Source organism: Podarcis pityusensis, assembly GCF_964106645.2.
Source record: "Podarcis pityusensis genome assembly, chromosome: 3".
Taxonomy (NCBI): Eukaryota; Metazoa; Chordata; class Lepidosauria; order Squamata; family Lacertidae; genus Podarcis; species Podarcis pityusensis.
In genome coordinates, this window is record NC_138026.1 from 94,980,064 (window position 1) to 95,001,055 (window position 20,992).

Here is a 20,992-nt window from a genome sequence, read left to right on the forward strand (position 1 = left end):
TTCACACCAACCCTCCCCAGCCCCATTAATATTATATATAGATACCCTTGTCACAGATTTACATTCGGTGATCCGAAATCAGGACGGAAAGGGTGAAATGTATGAGGGGGGTAGGGGTGAGGAGGTGAGCTGATTTATTATAGGGAATGTTGAAGAATAAAAAGAAAGTGATCAAATTTATATTAATGCTCTGACCTACATTCTCAAGCACTGTTTCTCTCTCTTTTTTTCCAAACACAAACACACACACAATGCAGAACTAAAGCTTTCATAGCTATGCCTCCATATGATAGATTTCTTTAGAGCAAGGGTAGACAATGTGGGGGTCCCCAGATATCCGGTAATACTGCTCCCATCATTCCTGACCATTGACTATGGTGGCTGGGGCTGATGTGAGTTGTAGTCCACAACACAACAAAGGCAACACAACACAACAAAGGCTAATCTCTGTTTTAAGAATAAAATCTGCTGCTTTAGCTGTGCCATTTGTTCTTTCCAGTGTTAGCTTCTCCACAACTTAATGAATGCTTTCTTATTTTCATCTCTTTCTCTTATTAAGGTTTGGAAATGGGGTCAGATCAAGATAAAGCTGGCTGAAAGTTCTCTCTGGCAACACAAGAATGGGCCCTTTCTGTGGTGGCTCCCTGTTTGTGGAATGCTCTCCCCAAGGAGCGTCACCTGGGGCCTTCATTACATATCTTTAGGCACCAGGCCAAAAATATCCCTTTTCTCCCAGGCCTTTGGCAAATTAAACAATCTATGACCTTTTAATTGTGCTTGTGGGAAGTGGGTTATTGGTTTGTTGTTGTTTTCTGTTGTGTCTTTTGTGTTCTCATTTTGTATTTTTATTTTCTAAACTGCCTTGTGATCTTTCAGTGGTGGTATACAAATTTAGTAAATAGTAGTAGTAGTAGTAGTAGTAGTAGTAGTAGTAATACAGTGGTACCTCGGGTTAAGTACTTAATTTGTTCTGGAGGTCCGTTCTTAACCTGAAACTGTTCTTAACCTGAAGCACCACTTTAGCTAATGGGGCCTCCCGCTGCCGCCGCACCGCCGGAGCACAATTTCTGTTCTCATCCTGAAGCAAAGTTCTTAACCCGAGGTACTATTTCTGAGTGAGCGGAGTCTGTAACCTGAAGTGTATGTAACCTGAAGCGTATGTAACCCGAGGTACCACTGTAATAATAAAAACAATGGAATATAAGTCCCCCAATACTACAGAAGTCATTAATAAATTGTCCCATTGATATCAATGCAACCTAGACTCAATAGCTTAGTCTGGATCCAACCCAAGTTTGGCACAAAACACATTCATATTTTCAAATGGTCCTTGAGAATATTGCATCAAGTTCAATCATTGCTGGCAGGGTGGTAGCGTACTTGGTAAAGAGGCATCTCTGCAGCCAATTCACACATTACAATTTTACTGCTAAGATATTTTGAGTGTACACTTTAAGAGGCATAGTGTGATGGCACTAGCATGTATATCATGCACACTGATACTTGGTGGCAAATCCAGATTTGCTATTGTGCAAAGTATTAATGACTCTCGGCCTTCTTTATATAGGCTATTACTCAGCATCTTTCCTTCCTTTTTCACCAGAGTTTGTTATAAGCTCTCCAAGGTTATGGGCTGTACGAAGCTGTCATATCAATCTTAGAAGTGAACTGAATCAAAGTTTGAAAGTTTACCTGCATTCATCCGTGGTGAACATATGACGTAAGAAGCTGCCAGAATACTGACTGACTCAGGCCACTGATTCTGCTTCTGTCCCACACCACCACCAATTTCTGGACACTCAGAACTTAATAACTTGAGAGAAAGGCACTATTCACGTGCAAATTAGGACTCATAAACTGAAAATTAAAATAAAGATGCAATATTAAAGGTGCCTGTGGAATGGCTAACTCTATCAAAATGAGTAGGACTTCGGAGGACACATGTTTAGGATCTTAAGTATTAATCTTCTAGTTTAATGTCGATATTTAGTGGCCTGACTGCAGGCAGTGCTGGATGATACGGATTATTTGGTTGCATTTCAATAAAGTTTTAGACCTAGTTATGGAACAGAAACAGCCTTGATTGCTCTGTTGGTTGCATCAGGGAATACAGTAAGTAGAAGGACTACAACCCAGTGAGTTCTCCTAGACCTCTTAGCAGCATTTTCGGCCACCAATCATGGCATTTTCTTGGGCCAGTTATCTGGACTGGGCTTAGGAGTCATGGTGATATACAGTGTTTCTGGTCCTTCCTGAGACGTCATCATGAGAGAGCAGCCTTTCTCCCCCCAATGACCATTGGTCTGTGGGGTGTTCAAATTCAAATTCTGAAACTCATGCTATTTAATATCTACGTGGAGCTACTGGGAGGCATAATCTGAAAGCTTGGGCTGAAGTGCCATTGGTATGCAGACATTACTCAATTCTACCTCTGCTTCCCACCAACTCATCTCAGAGAGGCTCCTAAACCAGTGTTTGGAGGCCATTTTCAGATGTATGGGAAGGTGCAATACAAAGCTTAATACAGAGGTGGGGATGTTGGACATGTTGCAAGTGGGGAAACTGGTAAACCCCAGAGAAAGGACTGGTAGCTTGTCCTTCATGAGGTTGCACTTACTCCGAAGGAACAAGTTTGCAGGTTGTAGGTACTGCTGGACTCATCGCTCACTGGGGAAGCTCAGATCATGATGATGGCTAGGAGTGCCTTGTAGGAGCTTAGACTAGTGCACCAACTGCAACCCTATCTAGAGAAGTCAGATCACAACTCAGTTGACTGTGCACTGTCACATCCAGTGCATGCCTTTGGGAATGGCTCTGGTACAAAATGCAGCCACCCTGTTACAGTAGACTTTTGGGTTACGTTATTCTTGAGTAACGTAAACTTCGGGTTGCGAAAGTGGCAAACTCGGAAGTATTTTTACAGGTTTCGCCGCTCGCGCATGCACAGAAGCTCTCTATCACGCCACACGTGTGTGCAGAAGCGGCACCTCTGGATACGGATTCTTTGGGGTGCACACAGATCCCCGGAACAAATTAAATTTGTATCCAGAGGGTCCACTGTATTACTGGTAGGGACAAGGCAGCCATAACATGTAACACCCATTATGTATCAGTTGTACTGGTTGAAAGTGTGTTTCTGGGCCCAGATCAAAATGCAGGTTATTGCCTTTAAAGCCCTGAAGGGCTTGGGACCAGGTTACCTAAAGGACCACTTGCACCCATATAATTGTACCCATATCTTGACATCTAGCTCAGAGAACCAGCTGTAACTCATGCCTGTAAAAGTGATTAGCCTGGTCAACATGCAAAACAGGGCCTTCTGGCAGTGGTACCCCTATTATAGTATGCAATTTCTATGGATATTATGCAGGTCCCATCTCTCATGTTTTTTAGAAAAAGTTTTAAAGGCCTATTCTCAAATTATGTTCATCTCCTCCAGTGTTTTTTAGGGGAATTCATGCGCTAACGTACCTGTTTACATATGGAACATGATATTTTAGGATCCTTCAAACCAAGTCAGTGGATACAAAGCAAAGTTGAGAGTAATGAAGCCCAAATATGACAGTGTGTGAACCAAGGTGAATTAATTCATGTCTAGCTGTATATTGATGATAATCAAGAGGTATATCAAGCATGAATTAATATTACCATCAATGCAACAAGCCATGAATGATCCCTTAATGTCTTCCCGCAATTACAAAATTTTCTTACAAAATGCATTTAAATATTATATACATTAATTTAGTTTCAAGGCCCAAAATTATGTCGCACAATATTAATCTCAATCCTCTGTATTCTCTTATAAGCCAGTTGTATCACTTGATTTCTTAAACCTACTTTATAATTACCTTTAATTACCAGTTTATAATAAGTTTATTCTGTTAATTCAAGGTTGTTCATGCCCTGAAGCATAAACCAATAACAGTATCATTTGAACCTGTGACTAATTAGAAATGTGTAGTGCCATTAGGTAACTTGCTAATGGAAATAATTTCATCCTTTAAGTAACCCGCCTACCACTTGCTATTCCTACGGATGAAGTTCTGAGTGTAAGTTCAGGACAAACACTACCTCTCTGGTAAATATGTGTGTATAAATGATCACAACATCAAAAAGCCGAGGGGAAAACCCATGGGCATGAAGTAAGCTTGCATTGCTTGTTTAAGGAGAAAACTACGAGGGCAAATGAGTATAGTTTCTCCAATAAAGCTTTCCTTCAGTGAGTCATGCTATAGGAGCGTATTAGTCGGTGATCTTGGGAAGATAGGTGAACTAATACCAGTGTACTGGAAGAAGCAAAGATCACCAGTGTTGAAGCAATGATTCTTCAACATCAACTTCGTTGGACTGGACATGTTGTGTGGATGCCTGATGATCATCTTCCAAAGCAACTACTCTATTCTGAACTTAAAAATGAAAAGCGTAATGCTGGTGGTCAACAAAAGAGGTTTAAAGACTGTCTCAAGGCAATTTTTTTGTATAAACAGCAACAATTGGAAACACTCGCCTGCCAGTGCTCCAACTGGAGAACAGCCTTTACCAAAGGTGTCATGGGCTTTGAAGACACTTGAACTCAGGACACAAGGGAGAAACATGCTAAAAGGAAGGCACACTTGGCAAATCCACATCATGATCAACTCCTACCCGGAAACCAATGTCCCCACTGTGGAAGGACGTGTGGATCCAGAATTGCCTCCACAGTCACTTATGGATTTATTGTTAAAACAGTGTTTATGGAAGACAATCTTACTCGGCTATGAGTGATCGCCAAAGAGAAAGAGAGCTATAGGATTCTGGAGAGTTCAAAGGAAAAAGCAGAGGAACAGCTAGAAGTATTACCTGACTGAAAAAAAATGTTCAGCTAGCTCAGGAATTGCTTATTGGAGTTACTGAAGCCCAAGGCTAATGCACCTTCTTTGCATACAGAATATTCTGTGTTCAATCTCCAGCTTCTCCAGTTAAAAGACGTAATTACCTGATTATTGGGAAGGCCTCGACCTGAAAGCCTGGAGAGCTGCTACCCATCAGAATAGTACAGGAACAGGGAACCTTTTTCAGACCGAGGGCCGCATTCTCCCCTGCACAATCTTCTGAGGGCCACATGCCAGTGGTGAATGGTGAACAGGGCCAAAGGCAAAAGCAGGCAGAGCAATGAATGAAATTGTTACCTTTCTGCTGTAGGCTAGTTTCTGTCTACCCACACTTTTGTGTCCCTCATCCAGACAAGCAAGAGGCATTGCTAGACTTCACGGATGCATTGCAGGCAGACAAAATATTGATAATCATCATCATCATCATCATCAAAAGATCAGTTCAGTTCATCACCTTTGAGCAGACTTTTGCTTTGGCAGGAGGTGTAAAAATTATTGTAAATAAGTGTTCAGATGCCCTGCACGCCCTGGTATGAACCAAATCACTATATTTGTGACCGTCACCCCAGTATGATTGTTACAATTATTTAATAAGTCCAGGCACCCCGTCATAGGGAAGCTAAGAGGATGGTGACAAGGGAGAGGGCCTGTTCAGTTGTTGCTCCCCATCTGTGGAATGCTCTCCCCAACAGGGCCTCCCTGGTGCCTTCACTAACATCTTTTTGGCTCCAGGAAAAGACTTATCTTCTTTTCCTCAGGCCCTTGCTTTGTTAGTGAACTGCCAAACTGGCCGTTACGCGGGTATTTCCATTTTCATATTCATTTTTGTGGCATGATGTGTTAATATAAATGTATTAAATATGTTGTAAGTCACTTGGAGCCCTTCAGGTAACAAGTGACTAACAAGTATATTAAATTACAGTGGTACCTCGGGTTACCTCCTGCCAACCTAGCAGTTTGAAAGCACAAAGTGCAAGTAGATAAATAGGTACTGCTCCAGTGGGAAGGTAAACGGCGTTTCCATGTGCTGCTCTAGTTTGCCAGAAGTGGCTTAGTCATCCCTCAGCCAATAAAGCGAGATGAGCACCTCAACCCCAGAGTCGGTCATGACTGGACCTAATGGTCAGGGGTCCCCTTTACCTTTACCTTGGGTTACATACGCTTCAGGTTACAGACTCCGCTAACCCAGAAATAAAGCTTCAGGTTAAGAACTTTGCTTCAGGATAAGAACAGAAATTGGGCTCCAGCGGCACGGCGGCAGGAGGAGGCCCTGTTAGCTAAAGTGGTGCTTCAGGTTAAGAACAGTTTCAGGTTAAGTACGGACCTCCGGAACGAATTAAGTACTTAACCCGAGGTACCACTGTATATAAATTCTATGTCGTCATCCCCAATCCAAATGTAAACGACATCAGCAACAACCAAAAACCTGCTGTAGACAAAGTCCACATTGGAAGAAAGAAGGAAAGATTGGGAGAGGCAAAGATGGGCACACAGGGTGGAGATAGGGAAGGGCGAGAAGGAAAGAAAGAAAGAAAGAAAGAAAGAAAGAAAGAGGAAAGAGATTTTGCAAAATGTGTTTAGACGAAAAGAACTGAGTCCCCACATGAAAATTGCACACATAGGATACGCAGGCATGCTCTTTCCAGCAGTTAGTAATATGAAGTGTTTCTGTAGAAGCAAACAGGGAGGGGGTTGTGTGTCAGGAACTGAAGTGGACAATTATGGGATAAATGACGCCTGGCTGTGAAACGAACTTTGAGTGGAAAATAAAATTAGACTTTATTTGCTAAATATTTCTTGCAAAAAATTAATTTTTTTCGGGATTGTTCTGCTCCAGCCTTTGGCGTTTGATTTAAAATTCTGGTCTCACACAGCTGGTGACAAAGTGAGCCTTTGATTAATCAGAGAATTGGTCTAATCATCTATTGCTGGGAATAATAAATGAGAGCAGATGAAGTCCATACAAGATGCTTCTTGAACTAAGCATTTTCTGGGCATAAGCAGCACTTAAGAGAATCCAGGGGACAGCCTACCTTACCTGTGGGGGGGGGGCAGTTAATGACCTCTGAGTGTTGGTAGACTGCTTGGTTTACATTGCGCTCTCCCTAACTTGCTGGCATGGCATTTTTCTACCATCTGACTTACACCTAATCATTTATATTACTTTTGAGAGGAGTAAATAGTGGCAGGGCAACCATCATTTCGTCATTTTGGAAGACCAGGAGGAGGTGCTTGTCCTCCTCCAAATCACTTCAAATTTACATCTTAGCCAACTTCAAAGTCTCTTTCCCGTGCACTGAGATGCTTCCATGCTACAGAGGAGGAGAGCAGGCAGGTAAAGCCCACAGAACTATTGTGAAGATCATCTGCTCTTCTAAATATTTCCATGTCCCCACTAGAACAGGGGTGGGAATTTTTTTTTTAGCCCTAGGGGCACATTCTCTTCCAGGCAACCTTCCAGAAGCAGACTTTGCGTTTTCAAATTTCTTTTCTTTTCTTTGAATAATTTTGTATTAGTTTTCAATTACAGTCCAATAATAGTCTCATTATAACAATACAAATTTATAATACAATTATTAATACCATTCATTCAAGTATTGAATTATACAATTTAGTTAAAGTGGCCACCTGCATGCTAGATTTGATGATTTGATGGTTTATTTTATTTCTGTGTTCCAAAATCAATTACATTCCAGTCATAATAATTATCCCTTATACAACAAATGCAATATTAACAACTTCTATTCGTGTTGACACATTAAATGAGTTATAAAATTTCAAGTGAGGAACTCAAACTATATCTTTGTTCTTCCTGTGTGTGGCAATTATTATGCCCATGGTGTTTCTTCCTGTCCTTCTAAGATGTTATGTCTTTCTTTCCCCCGATTTGCTGTTATCCATCATGCCTTGGGCGAAGCTGATATCCCATTGTTGTTCCAGAAATTTCTCCATATCTCCATCCAGTGCTTCGTTGTTTTGCACTGAGAACTTTAATGACAGCTGCAAAAGTCACTCTGTCCCAGTAAATAAACTGTTGTCACCATTTTTTCTCTCAGCCTGGGAAGAAGAGCAGTCTGTTGAACTGCAGATGACTCAGTAAATAATCTTATCAGTTCCTTGGCAGCTCACAGACTCCTTTCATCCTTCCTTCCAGCTGATTATCCTTCCAATTAAATTAAATTCCAAGTTCTCTTAGCGTTATTCAGTTCACTTTGTAACATAATAAAGGATGAGGAAGAGTCAGCTCTAAGTAAACCTTTTGCAAAATAGAGCTTTGCTCCCTTTTCCCTATTTTTTTTACATACACAGTTCCATTTGATGTTATACTCCATATTTATAATCCAATTTCGTCCACCCTCACTTGTACAAATATAATTTGAACTAACATTCAGAGGAGGGTTGCTGAATCATAAATGTAAAGAAGAAAAGTTTAAATAAAGATACCATAGACTCCCCTCCCCCCCCCCACGTCTTTTGCACTGAATGAAGTCTTATCTCAAATTCAAACCTTAAAGTCATGCAGCTGGTTTGCTCCACAGTTTGTGATCTCATCTCTTCTCGCACATGTGTGTCCTTTAGTCCAATTAAGCTCTAATTAACAGGAGAACCTCTGCTTCTTAATGACGGCGTTGGAGGGTTTTCACCAGGTGAAGTGCTTTTGCACCCAGCACCTCCCTGCCCCACACATTGCATGCTGGAGTGAGAGCCAGGTACCAAAACACACTGCTTTCTCCCTGTCCCGGGGGGGGGGGGATTTGCAAGGATGATTTACCCTCAGTCATCCTAGTTTTTCCTTCACCTATGATGTCCCACCTGGGCTGCCTCCATTAAGGCAGAGCGGAACCAGAAGCCTTGTGTTTTTACATTTCATCTGTGTCTCCTGCGATGCCAAAATTCGGTGCTCCCCAGCTTTCACTTTTTGTTCTAAGTCATTCTTGTTGCGACTGCTGTGATGCCTTCTTGGCTTGGCACTCAGTGTGGGCAAACCAGTTGTGCTTCCCTAACTCTGCCTGTGCCACAAGAGCATCTGCTTGGCTTGCAGAAGATCCCAGATTGAATCCTCAGGTAGGGCTGGGAAAGACCCCTGTCAAAAATCCTGGAGAACTGCTGCCAATCGGTGCAGGCAATACTGAGCTAGATGGACCAATAGTTTGACTCCTTATAAAGCAGCTTCCTAGGCTATACTGAACTAAATAGTAATCCTCACTCAATGCCACCAACAGCAACGTTCTCATTGGCTTCTTGAAACCAGTAAGCTAGAATTTCATCATGAACATCTAAATTGCCTTTGACGATTCTATACTGAGAGATAGGGTGATGGATTCTTTGTAACCCCCTAAAACGAGCATGCCGGAGGAAGCAGGTGCAATAAGCTTTTGCCCGTATAAATATGTGGACTCTAGCAGTAGAAATATAACCCAAGCTGGTGTTATATATCAAATCCCTTTTTATTCAAGGAATTTTGTGTTTCCTGCGATGGGTCAAGCCTGTAAAAACAGAGACAGGAAATCAATAAGTAGAGCAAGAAATAAAATAAAAAGTATCCTTGGTTTCAGGCATGCTGTTTCCTCTCTTCATCACTGCTGTAACTAAGTGTCTTATGATTTGTACCAGCCTTCATGCTGCTGGGTCTCTCTATCTCTTCTGGGTGATCTTTCAGCCAAAGGAGTGTTAAAATACTGGATGAAATTTCACTGTCCTTCACTTCTGTTGGTATAGAATTGCTAGCTTGTTAAATAAGGTTTATTAGGTAGATTAGTCAACTACCGTTTCAGTTGATTAACCAGTGAGAAACCCTAAAAAGCTTTACAGTTACCTAAGAGCACTGCAGGAGTACCACACTTCCCTTCCCAAGTTAACTTGCCCCCCCCCCCCGTCAGTCAGTAGTGGATTTTGGTTTTTTCCTTTTCCTTCTGATGGAGGGAAGGTAACCAGGCCCTCTGGCTAACTTGACACAAGTGGTAATGGGCAGGAAGCAAGTGGAATAGTAGGCACAAAATTGCAGGCTCTGCTTACAGCAGCTGGATCAGAGCTGCCGTCGTAACCATGAAAATGAATGTAAGCTTTGAAAATTTAATGAAATACGAAACCTAGTGAGCAACTGGTTTCAATATCGCCAGTTAAATGAAATTTATAAAGAGGATTTAAAGAATGGATTTGCTGAGCAACGATCATACTTTGAAGTTAGTTTGCATGAAAACAATGAGAAATTAATTTCCAAAACGTATAAACTGTTGCTAGCATGGGAAACGAAGGATGAAATGGTTAAAACAACAATGATGGGCAAAAGATGTTGGACACAAGATAGATATTGCTGCCTGGGAAAAGCTTTGGAAAACAGATATAAGATTTACAGTACGTTACGGCTTGAAAGAAACTTATTATAAGATGATGTATAGATTGTATTTAACGCCAAAGAATGTATCAAACAAGTGTTGGTAATGAAAATGAATACCTTAGAATATGCAGATACAGCACTGATAAGAGCCACAGATTTCAACTCCATAATCACCTTCAAAGTCAAATATGGCCAACTACCCACATCCATTTTGTGGAGATTCGGCACATTGTTTTGCGTCAAGCACTCAGCAAGCATTACATGGTGGTGCCAAAGAAGAGTAAACATGGACAACACAGCAATTCAGAAGAAGAATCGTGTTCTTGGGGAAACAGAAGTTCAGCACATGAATGGAGAGATCGTGTGCAAATTTGCTTAGAGGACTGAGAACACAACTGCATCCTTTCCATAGAATGAAGGAGACTCACACTTGTAAAATGACCTTTGCCTCAGAACATTCAGTTCTCATTGTCCCTTGACAATCTGCTTCTATCCATGCTTTACTTCACCATAAGGAGTGGGTTGGAAGTGTGTGAGAAATAGCATGTGGTTCCTGGCCTTGTTGCTCCACTATCTGGGTCATGAACATATGAATAGTATTCTAATGTTGCAAGGCCTTTATTACCACCATTGATTTTTTTTAACCCAATTTCATCGTGGATTTAAATAGAGTTTTGCTTAAAATTCAATGGCACAATATGGTCCCCCGACATTAACACATCCGAATATTGACAGCGAATGAAAACGCAGCCATTTTCCCTTCCAAAGCCCTTCCTCTTGAAACATTATAATGTACCCCCTGGGCTCCAGCTGTTTCATAATATGCAGCAAATGGAGTGAAAATGCTATTGGATACAGGTTGGCTGTAAGAATACTTTTTTTAAAAAATCCTATATGAACAGTACCCAGCCTTTTAATCAAATAATTTCCTAATCGCTCACTGTGGCATCCCAATCAACTCATCTCCAGTTAAACTCATCTCTCTCGCCCCAGCCCCCTCCTCCTTACCACTTTCGCTCCACACTTTACTTCAGAAAACGTTCGGCGCAGCCCATTAAGGAACGCTTTAATTCAAGAGAGCCTGGCTGATCAAGAAAAATTAAGCTCCTAATAACAGCAAAATCGAAAGAAATTTGGATAAAATGACTCTCCGCATCACAGATTTTGTTTACTAGTGGGTAATTAATTCTCCACATATGCTGGGAACATCTGTCGCGGTGACCTGCCATACTATCTGTGAAATGACTGCTGTGCAGCTCCTCCGCAGGCCATTAGCAACCATCGGAAAGAAGGCTTTCTCCTTCCTGCCCCCAGCCTGGGCAGTTTTTTTACTTTTGCTCCAATCTGCCACAATGCAAGTTGCCCTCTACTCCTTCTTTCTGTCTCCTCGCTCAAAAGCCTATTAAGAAAAACCCTCATAGAAGGGGGAGCCGGGGAAGCAAGGTAGAGAAGAATGGGTTTAATTCCTAGGTAATCCTATCAAGCCGCTTCTCTCCTACCTTTCATTACCTCCAGCTGCTCACATGGGAACTCATGAGATACAGGAAAGAGAACATTAGGCAAAAGTATATCTGCCGCCTTCTCTTCCTATGGACAAATCCTAACATTCCCTATTATAAACCAAAGAGCCAAAGTGTAGGATATGATGATGAATTGCAGGGGGGGGGGGGGGACTTTTGTTGGATGGAAAAGAATACCATCCTTGTTTTCAGCAAGGATGGGAAAGCACACTTAAGGTGGACAGAATGGGGAATTGGGTTCATGTTGTTAACAATTGGCTTTTATGGAGATCTAGCAGCATGTGCAAAGCCTTTTATGTAAGTTACATTTCAGTGCTGAAGGCTGAGATGTATGTTTACAAATTTTCTATTCCCACTGTTCAAATTCTGAATTTTGAATCCTGAACTCACATTTGTGGTCTGAAAGTGACCCCTTTCGCTCTGCTTTCCAGATTCTGATGTTTTTTTCTTTTGCCAGGTTCCAGTCACAAAACTTCATAAGCTCTCAACTTTCAAATACTAATTACCGCTGCATTTTGTCTATTAAATGTTGTCAGATACTAAGACTCATTGCTTGTTATCTGCTCGTTCCTATAAGATAATAAAGTGTCACTTCAGGTCATGCTGTAAAATATTTCAAGACCAAAAAACAAAAGCCTTTCAGCTTCATAGAACAATTGGAACCAATCCACATACACCAAAGGATGTTGCCTTAACTTCTGTGCTGTGTAAACATGGACAGTTCTACATATTGGGGCCATCTTCAAAGGCAGCCCCATGTGCAATGCATGGCAATAGTCTAACCTGGAAGTTACCAGAGCGTAGACGACTAAAGCCAGACTGTACCCAGATGATGTCAGAGCTGGGCTACCAGCTGAAGCTTGTGGAAGGCCCTCCATGCCACCGAGGGCACTTGCACCCCAGAACAGGGATCAGACCAGAGACAGGAAGTTCTTTCTCAGGTCTGCTCCAAAGCTGCACCTCCTCAGCACCTACGATTGGCTACTGAGCCTTGCAAGTGATTCCCAGCTGTTAGTGCAACCAGAGGAGCATGAAGTGACCCCTCCTTTCATGCCATGACCAGGAGGACGAAGTGCATGCTTTCCATGGCCAAGGAGGCTGCAATTACCACTCCCCACCATTGCAGAGGGAAATGGGTACTCTTACTCAGCCATCAACAACTAGGGAAGTTATAGTCCAAGTCTAGAGCCAAATTAAATATTACATTAATCATGCAGTCTACGTAGGCTTGTTGCTTCAGGATGCAACCATATGGATGCTTGAGAATAAACACCAGTGTACAGTGGTACCTCAGGTTACATACGCTTCAGGTTACATACACTTCAGGTTACAGACTCCGTTAACCCAGAAATATTACCTCGGGTTAAGAACTTTGCTTCAGGATGAGAACAGAAATCGTGCTCTGGAGGCACGGCAGCAGCAGGAGGCCCCATTAGCTAAAGTGGTGCTTCAGGTTAAGAACAGTTTCAGGTTAAGAACGGACCTCCGGAATGAATTAATTACTTAACGCAAGGTACCACTGTATACTGTAATACGTCATTCCGTGCACATAGGATTGCACTGGTTAATTGCGCATCACAGTGCTGGACTGCAACTTTAGCCTTTGGCTAACACTTTGCGAATTCACAGCTCCCTTGCTTGAAATCAGCACTCAGGTGGCCAAGCTCCATTCAGATGCCATTGCATAATCAGGCGCTTAGAATTTCAAGCATTGTCTTCAAGGGCACGTAGAAAATATTTTCTACAGAGAAGCAACTTTATTTATCCCCATAGGACTAGATTATGCCAGAATGAGGAGAGAACACCTGCATCTCCACTAGGACACCTGCTTATGCAATAAATGCCACTTCACTAGCACAGCCGCAGTCTGTCAACGAGGAAGGGGGGGGGGAAGATGCAGACTGCTAAGAAAATTAGTCTGAAAGATCACAGCACAGGCAGCAGGGCTTTGACTCTGGCAAAGATCTCACCTGCACTCTCGTTCCTACTGTTGCGAGGCATTGCGGTGCTTGCTATTTTAGTTTTTCTTTATTTAAAAAAAACCTATTATATTTAATTGATGCTTCTTTTTGTTCCTTTTTATTGTTGTCTTTGGTCCTTTTATGGCACATTTGTTTTGTCCTGAAACTCAAGATTAATGTGCAGGTTTTATTGCCACCATGAACAATTTGGCTGTTTCATTTGGTTTAGATCCTGTTTAGTATCTTGATGCCAAATTTAAAGGACTTTGCCAGATCCTTTGGTAATATAAATTGGATTTCAGCTATGTCAAAACAGATCGCATAGATTCACTTGGAGGGCATGCCTGGGCCATAGATTTTTGCACTATTTGATTCAGTGTTGTACATTGCTAAGTCACAGGGAAAAGAGTAGGTTTTTGTATTTAAAAAGGCATGACTTTTCCTCCTGCTTCAGAAATACTACTACTGCTAACAACAGCAACAAATCTTTGCATTTTACATGCATGCCAATATGATTTGCAAACATATAAGGGTGTCTAAAATAGTTTTCAAAACAGTGCAAAAATAACTAGATTGCTTTATTGCATTTTACTTACCGTAACTTTTGTCGTAATATTATGCTGTTGAAACTTCTACTTTATTGAAACAGTTATTTGGCCTACTGTGCTGATCTGATTTGCTTTGTCTCTGTATTTTAATCTTAATGTTAATGCTTTTTAAAAATAAAATAAAAATAAATCTGCTCTTATTTGAAGTCTTGCTTCCCCCATAGCTTTGGATTCCAGCAGAAATCAAGAATGGTTCAGTCTCTCTAGCTATCAGCTTCATCTAATGATGATACCTAGGTCTATTAACTCTAGGGTTGCCATGTTTCAAAAAGTGAAAATCCGGACAGAAAAGTTGTTGAGCTTTTGCTTTATTTTGGGAAAGTTGTTAAGCTATTTTTGGAGGGGGGGCTACAGTAATCTGAGTATGTTCGGGATATTCCGGACATATGTCAACTCACAACGAAACTTGCCTGACTAGTTCAACAACGGAATCCTCCTCTAGATTTTAACCTTTGCTGGATCCAGGATCCCAGGAAATAGAAGGGACATCATACAGACCGACCCTCGTCACCAACACACAATAATATGAAAACAGATACTAGCAGGCTCACTTGACACCCATGTTGGTGACCCCAGCATAGATATTGTAAATCAATTAATCAATCAATCCCAAACCTGTGTTTGCTGGTTCACAGTGGATATCTGTAACATCACTTGAAAGTTTCCTGGATAAATGGAGATAATACAAAGGAAAAATAACTATAAGTCAAGCACTCATCTCTTCCCATTGATCTCCAGGGGACTCAAAGCAACTTACAGGTGGCTGGATTGTGCCCCATTTTATTTTTGAAATAATGGGTGGTTGTTCCATTACACTGAGGATTGCTATGCTTTTCTGTAAATTAATTCTGAAGGGTCAGCAGTATAATTCTCTTGTGAAATGAACTGCTGCGATAGCTGCCTAGGTATACAGCATTAAAAGTAGTCAGGTAGAATGATACTAATGCCCAGGAGAGTTCTTCATAATTAGCTGTCATTTATACAGCTACTTTCTTCAGCACATACAAAATGTACATAATTACAGTGTGCTACTAGTGGATCCGTCCTAGGAAGAGTGGGGTGGGGGAATGCATCACCAAAGAAGGGGATGAAATACCGTATTTTTCGCCCTATAGGACACACTTTTTCCCCTCCAAAAAGTGTGCGTCCTATGGGGCGAATGCAGGCTTTCGCTGAAGCCTGGAGAGCCCCACCGCCAGCCCCACAAGCTCGGGGGACAGCGGGGAGGTGGAACGCCGCCATCCCGCTGTCCCCCAACCTGGTTTGGAGGCTGGCGGCGGGGAGAAGCCTGCTCCTCCCCGTCGCCAGCCCTGCAAACTCGGGGGATAGAGGGAGAGGCGCAGCGTGCCTTTCCCGCTGTCCCCCGACTTGGTTAGAAGGATGGCGGCGGGAGAAGCCTGCTTCTCCCCGCCACCAGCCCCGCAAACTTGGGGGATAGAGGGAGAGGCGCAGCGCGCCTTTCCCGCTGTCCCCGGACCTAGTTTGAAGGCTGGCGGTGGGAGAAGCCTGCTTTTCCCCGCCGCCAGCCCCACAAGCTCGGGGGACAGCTTCCCGCCCCAGCCTCGCACCTGGGGGGAAATTTTTTTTTCATTTATTTCCCCCCCAAAAAACTAGGTGCGTCTTATGGGCCAGTGCGCCTTATGGGGCGAAAAATACGGTACATCTCAGTATAGTGGGAAATACTGTGATCAGGTGACCTGCATACCTGCTAAGTCTGCAAGGCAGGTGCTAATGGTCAGTGGGCAACTTCAGAGCCCTGGCTCTTCCTTTTATTGCTATTTATCTTTAAACCAGACTTGGCATGGATAGTCCTCCTGTCTTGGGCCAGAGCCTGTGAAGTAGGATATATGTCACATGTCGGCCACCTTAGCAAGAGAAGTACTAAGCCTAGTCAACTGAATGAACCCAAATCCCATATGTGTGATAAATTATCTGCATCAAGCTGTGTGGATTGTTGCTTCTTTAAGCAAAGTGAGGCAATTGTTTTCATATGTCTGGGATGGGAAAGCTGTGGCTCTCCAGATGTTGTTTGACTACAACGTCTATCATCCCTGATTGCTGGACATTGTTGGCTGAAGCCAACTGGAGTTGGAGCCTAACATCGTCCAGAGTGCTACAGGGCTCCCATCCTTGGCATACAGTAGAATAAAAAGAATGTGGCAAGAAGAGAAAGCCATGATGGTTTAATTGATGTATCAGTTTTGATCCCATTCCCTTTTTCCTCTTTGGTATCAAAGAGGCTGTTGTGTTGGCCTCCCAATGTAAGAAGTAGTAGAAAACAGGTAGAAAGGCTGGGCTGAGCCAGGACTTAGCAATGGTATGCAAAATATGAGTATAGGAAGCTGTCTTATGCCTACGCAGACCACTGGTCCATCTCAGTATTGTTGATGTACAGACTAGCAGTTGAACCTGTTCTGAGGAGGCTAGCTTAAGGGGGCAGGGGGCATGGCACACACAGCTCTACCCTCCATCACCTCGCTATCACTCCCTAGCCTCTGCCACTGGAGGTACTTGCCTCACTCTGCCCAGTGGTAGGGCTGTGCTTGGCTACTGCTGCATATGCTTGCAGGGGAGTACCTAGTATGTACCTTACAGTATCACCTTGGCTCTCAGAGACTGTTCTGAAATCTAGTGAGCAATCTCTACCATCAACAACTGCATCCGGCTAAGGATCCGGAATCAAGTGAATGGGGCACTCTTTTGTTGTTCTTCACTTCCATTTGTGTGTGCGTGCGTGTGTGTGTTATATACACCAAAGTCTAAGCAGATACCATTACCATGATAAATCACTTTTTAATCAGTAATAATTTTGCACTAAGTGCTGCATAAATGCCCTTTGTTTCACTACTTAAACTGTCAACCGGACTAACAATGGGACTTCCACAGCAGTGCCTGTCATTAGGAGTAGGAAGTAGGGAGGGAAGAGAGAAATCAATACAATTTTTAATTAAGGGTGCCTCATGACTAGAACTCTTAAACAAGGAATTCTCCTTGTCAGAACATCTCGCCTTTAAACCCTGTTTCATATTCTGTCAGCTTAGAAGTTAACGGGCAAGGAAACGGAAGGGATTTGCAATGGGCTCCTTTTCTGAAACAGGAAAGGATGGGCACGTGAGGGGAATTTCTAGATCAGGGGTGGTGGGGAACCTCTTCTATGTCAGGAGCTGTGTTCTCTTGGGAGTAATCTGCCAGGGACACAACCTTGTGACCACAAGACTGCCTTTGGCCTCATCTGCACTGTACATTTAAAGATCTATTATACCACTTTAAACAGTTATGGCGTTCCACAAAGTATCCTGAGAACTGGAACTTGTTAGGAGTGCTCAGAGCTTTTAATAGACCCCATTGTTGTTGTTGTTTAGTCGTTTAGTTGTGTCTGACTCTTCGTGACCCCATGGACCAGAGCACGCCAGGCACTCCTGTCTTCCACTGCCTCCCGCAGTTTGGTCAAACTCATGCTGGTAGCTTCGAGAACACTATCCAACCATCTCGTCCTCTGTCGTTCCCTTCTCCTTGTGCCCTCAATCTTTCCCAACATCAGGGTCTTTTCCAGGGAGTCTTCTCTTCTCATGAGGTGGCCAAAGTATTGGAGTCTCAGCTTCAGGATCTGTCCTTCCAGTGAGCACTCAGGGCTGATTTCCTTAAGAACGGATAGGTTTGATCTTCTTGCAGTCCCTGGAACTCTCAAGAATCTCCTCCAGTATCCCTGCCAAGAAAACTCCATGGACAAAGACAACAGGCATAGACCCCATACAGAGTTACAATTCCCAGGATGGTTTAACAATCAGTACTTCTTCCCAGGGCATTCTGGAAATTGTAACTCTGTTAGGGGAAATAGGGGTCTCCTAACAATTCTCAACATCTTTAACAAATTACAAATTCTCAGGATTTATTTGGTGGAAGCCATTACTTTTAAAGTAGTATCCTTTTGCTTAAAATGTACAGATGGAGCCTCTTTCTTTTCTTTCTTTCTTTCTTTCTTTCTTTCTTTCTTTCTTTCTTTCTTTCTTTCTTTCTTATGCCACCTTCTCTGTCTCCCCATTTCTGACAGCCCCCTACCTCCCTATTCCACTTCCTACCTGCCCAATAGGCTTCTGGGGGAAGAGGGGTGAGGACCACTCTTTCGACTTTTATCTCTGTCCCCCCCCCCCTTTCACTCTTCTCTCCCTTTGATCTTTCCCTGATACTCGCCTTAAATTCGGCCACAAGAATGCAGCTGTCAGGCGGCAGGTTCAAAACCCCTGAATGTAGAGGAAGGAATCCAGCACTCAGGCATCCCTCTCAGCTCAAGTGGGTTTATCAGACACAGCATAAAATCTGCAGATATTGATGTCCCTTGAAATTACTAGAGAGATCTCGCCCTTTAAAGGCTTTTTGAAATGATTTGATAGACTGTAAAACAGACGTTCTTGTCAGTAATATTTTACAATATAGATTTTTGTGTGTGTCGGTGGAGAAGAGGGAAAAAATGGTTCCTTATTCTTCTTGAATTATTTGTGCTATTGACTGCCTTGAGCTGTCTTGTCTTTGTTTTGTTGTTCTGCTTCTTCCTCAGCGATTTCATCTCCCTCCTTTTTAAGGGTTTCTGAGGCTGGTTTGGTTTTTGTCCTATCTAAGAGAACTTGCTGGTTAAATTCCCTCCACCCTCCCACATAGCAATCAATGAAGTCAAACAAACTGATGATTAATATGAACAAGATAGACATGTTCTCGTTCAGTAGAAAGGCAGATCTTTGGATGGGGTGCAAATGGTTTAGGATATACGCCTCAATTTAGGCCTGCAATTTGAACCCCAGGGTGTGGCAGTGGCCAGGAGTGTTTTTGCATAGCTAAGGACAGTACACAAACTACACCTGTCCCTACCAGATCTGGCCACAATGACATGCTTTAGTTTATAACTTGTTTGGACTACTGCAACACGCTTTGCATGGGGCTGCCTTTGAAGAGTGTTTAGAAACTCCAGTTGCTTCAGAAAGCTGCAACCAGACAATTAACTGAAGCCAGCATGTGACTCCCAGATTATCACATCTTTGCTGCCTGCCTGTCAGTTTTCAGGCATGATTCTAAGTGTTGGCCATTACAATTAAGATTTGAAATATGCTATTCTCTCATATGAACCGGCCAGTGTGTTTTAAGACCCATCAGAGAGGCTCTTCTGTCTGTCCCACCAATATCTGAAGCACCTTTCACAAAGAACTTGATGGCATTTTTGTTTCTGCTGCTAGGCTTTGGAACTGCTGCCTGACCCTCTCTCTCCCTAGCTATCTTCCATAGGCATTTTTATTGAAATAGAACTTTCATATGATATGTTTTGAAATGCCTCATAGGAAGAGATTGATAAATGAAATCATCATCACAATCTGATTGATTGTGGCCATTCCTTTTTAAAGGAAAGCTTTTTTTAAAAAAAATTAGTCTTATTAATGTATTTTACCTCACCTGTTCTTTTGGGGGTTTTTGTGAGGATTTTTTTTTTTTGCGTTTGTATTTTATTGTAGCTAGCCACTTTGAATAGTATGTGGTGGAAAGGCTATACATTTACCAAATAGCCAAAGACTAAATAACAACCTCACAAGGTGGCATTTTTCCACACAAAGCTTGTCGTGTTTTTCCCATGAGTAGTCACTTCTCATACTAGACATGGGATACTAATGTCATTTGTTTATTGAACTGGATTTGCTCTGATTATGGTATGGCTCCCAGCTGGAAAAATCAGAGCACTGTATCTACTAAGCCAACGGGTTATAAATTTAGATTATTTTTCTAATCTAGTCAGAATTAAGTACCACAATTATTTGGTCACGGGTTTCCAGCTGTACTCTGTAGTACAAACCATTGTGTATTGTGGGCCATGTGGCCATTCTCTTCTTGACCAGTACCACAGCTAACAAGATAGGCCTGTTTCCTTTTGGGGCAGGAGATAATTTTTTATTTAACTGAAAACCAGGAGAGGTAATGCTAACTTGCACACCTACAAAAATGCACAATGAGTTAATAAAGCTGTGTGGCCAAATTTTGAGGGAATGTATTGCTGTGAAGGCTAACACCTCCATGAGATTCTCAGTTTTAGCAGATGAAGCAGTAACGTTTTTTCCTTTCTTTCTTACAGACCCTCTTTCTAAAATAATGGCTTATCCCAAACCTGTTTGTTAGCAATGGTGGATGTGGCCTCCATCTGCATGAATTATCCCCACCTCCACACCTCACTACCAATAAGACAATGAAAAGCGGCGTTCCAGGAAGATTTTGCCTTTTGATCTCCTTTCTGATCTAATGTAATTGTCCACTGGCAGAAGCGCTGTGAGGTGCAGAATAAAGTAATGAAGCTAATCTGATTTCTCCCCCTGCAAACCCAGGATCTATGTGCCCTTTTTGTATTAGGTTCCTAATGAGATTCCCTGGCCTGCATTCCAGCAGCCAGTGCTGAGAGCATAGGGAGGGCTTCCGCTTCTCACACAGGGGACCTGCCTCCATTTACATTCCACCCTTAATGGATGCAAACCTGCCTGCCCTTGAGTGACAAGGGACCATCCCTCTCTTACTCCCCAAAAGAGAGCCACGGGTGGGAGAAAACATCCTGTGCTTGTGTGAACTGCAAAGAAAAACTGGACATGGCAAAGCTGAGATACCGCAGAAGGGAAATGCCATTGTCCCTGGATTCATCAGAGGGAGCAACTTCACCAAGACTTCTTCC

The 20,992-nt window shown here is 42.6% G+C and overlaps 1 long non-coding RNA gene across 1 annotated transcript in view; it reads left to right on the forward strand.

Annotated features, from left to right (window-relative positions):
* The window catches only part of LOC308474413, a 30,446-nt gene extending 9,813 nt beyond the window's left edge, over nucleotides 1-20,633 (forward strand). Inside the window, exon 2 of the long non-coding RNA XR_013984709.1 lies at nucleotides 20,408-20,633. This is a non-coding gene — a long non-coding RNA (uncharacterized lncRNA). The remainder of the gene's footprint in view (nucleotides 1-20,407) is intronic.
* The last annotated feature ends 359 nt before the right edge of the window (nucleotides 20,634-20,992 follow it).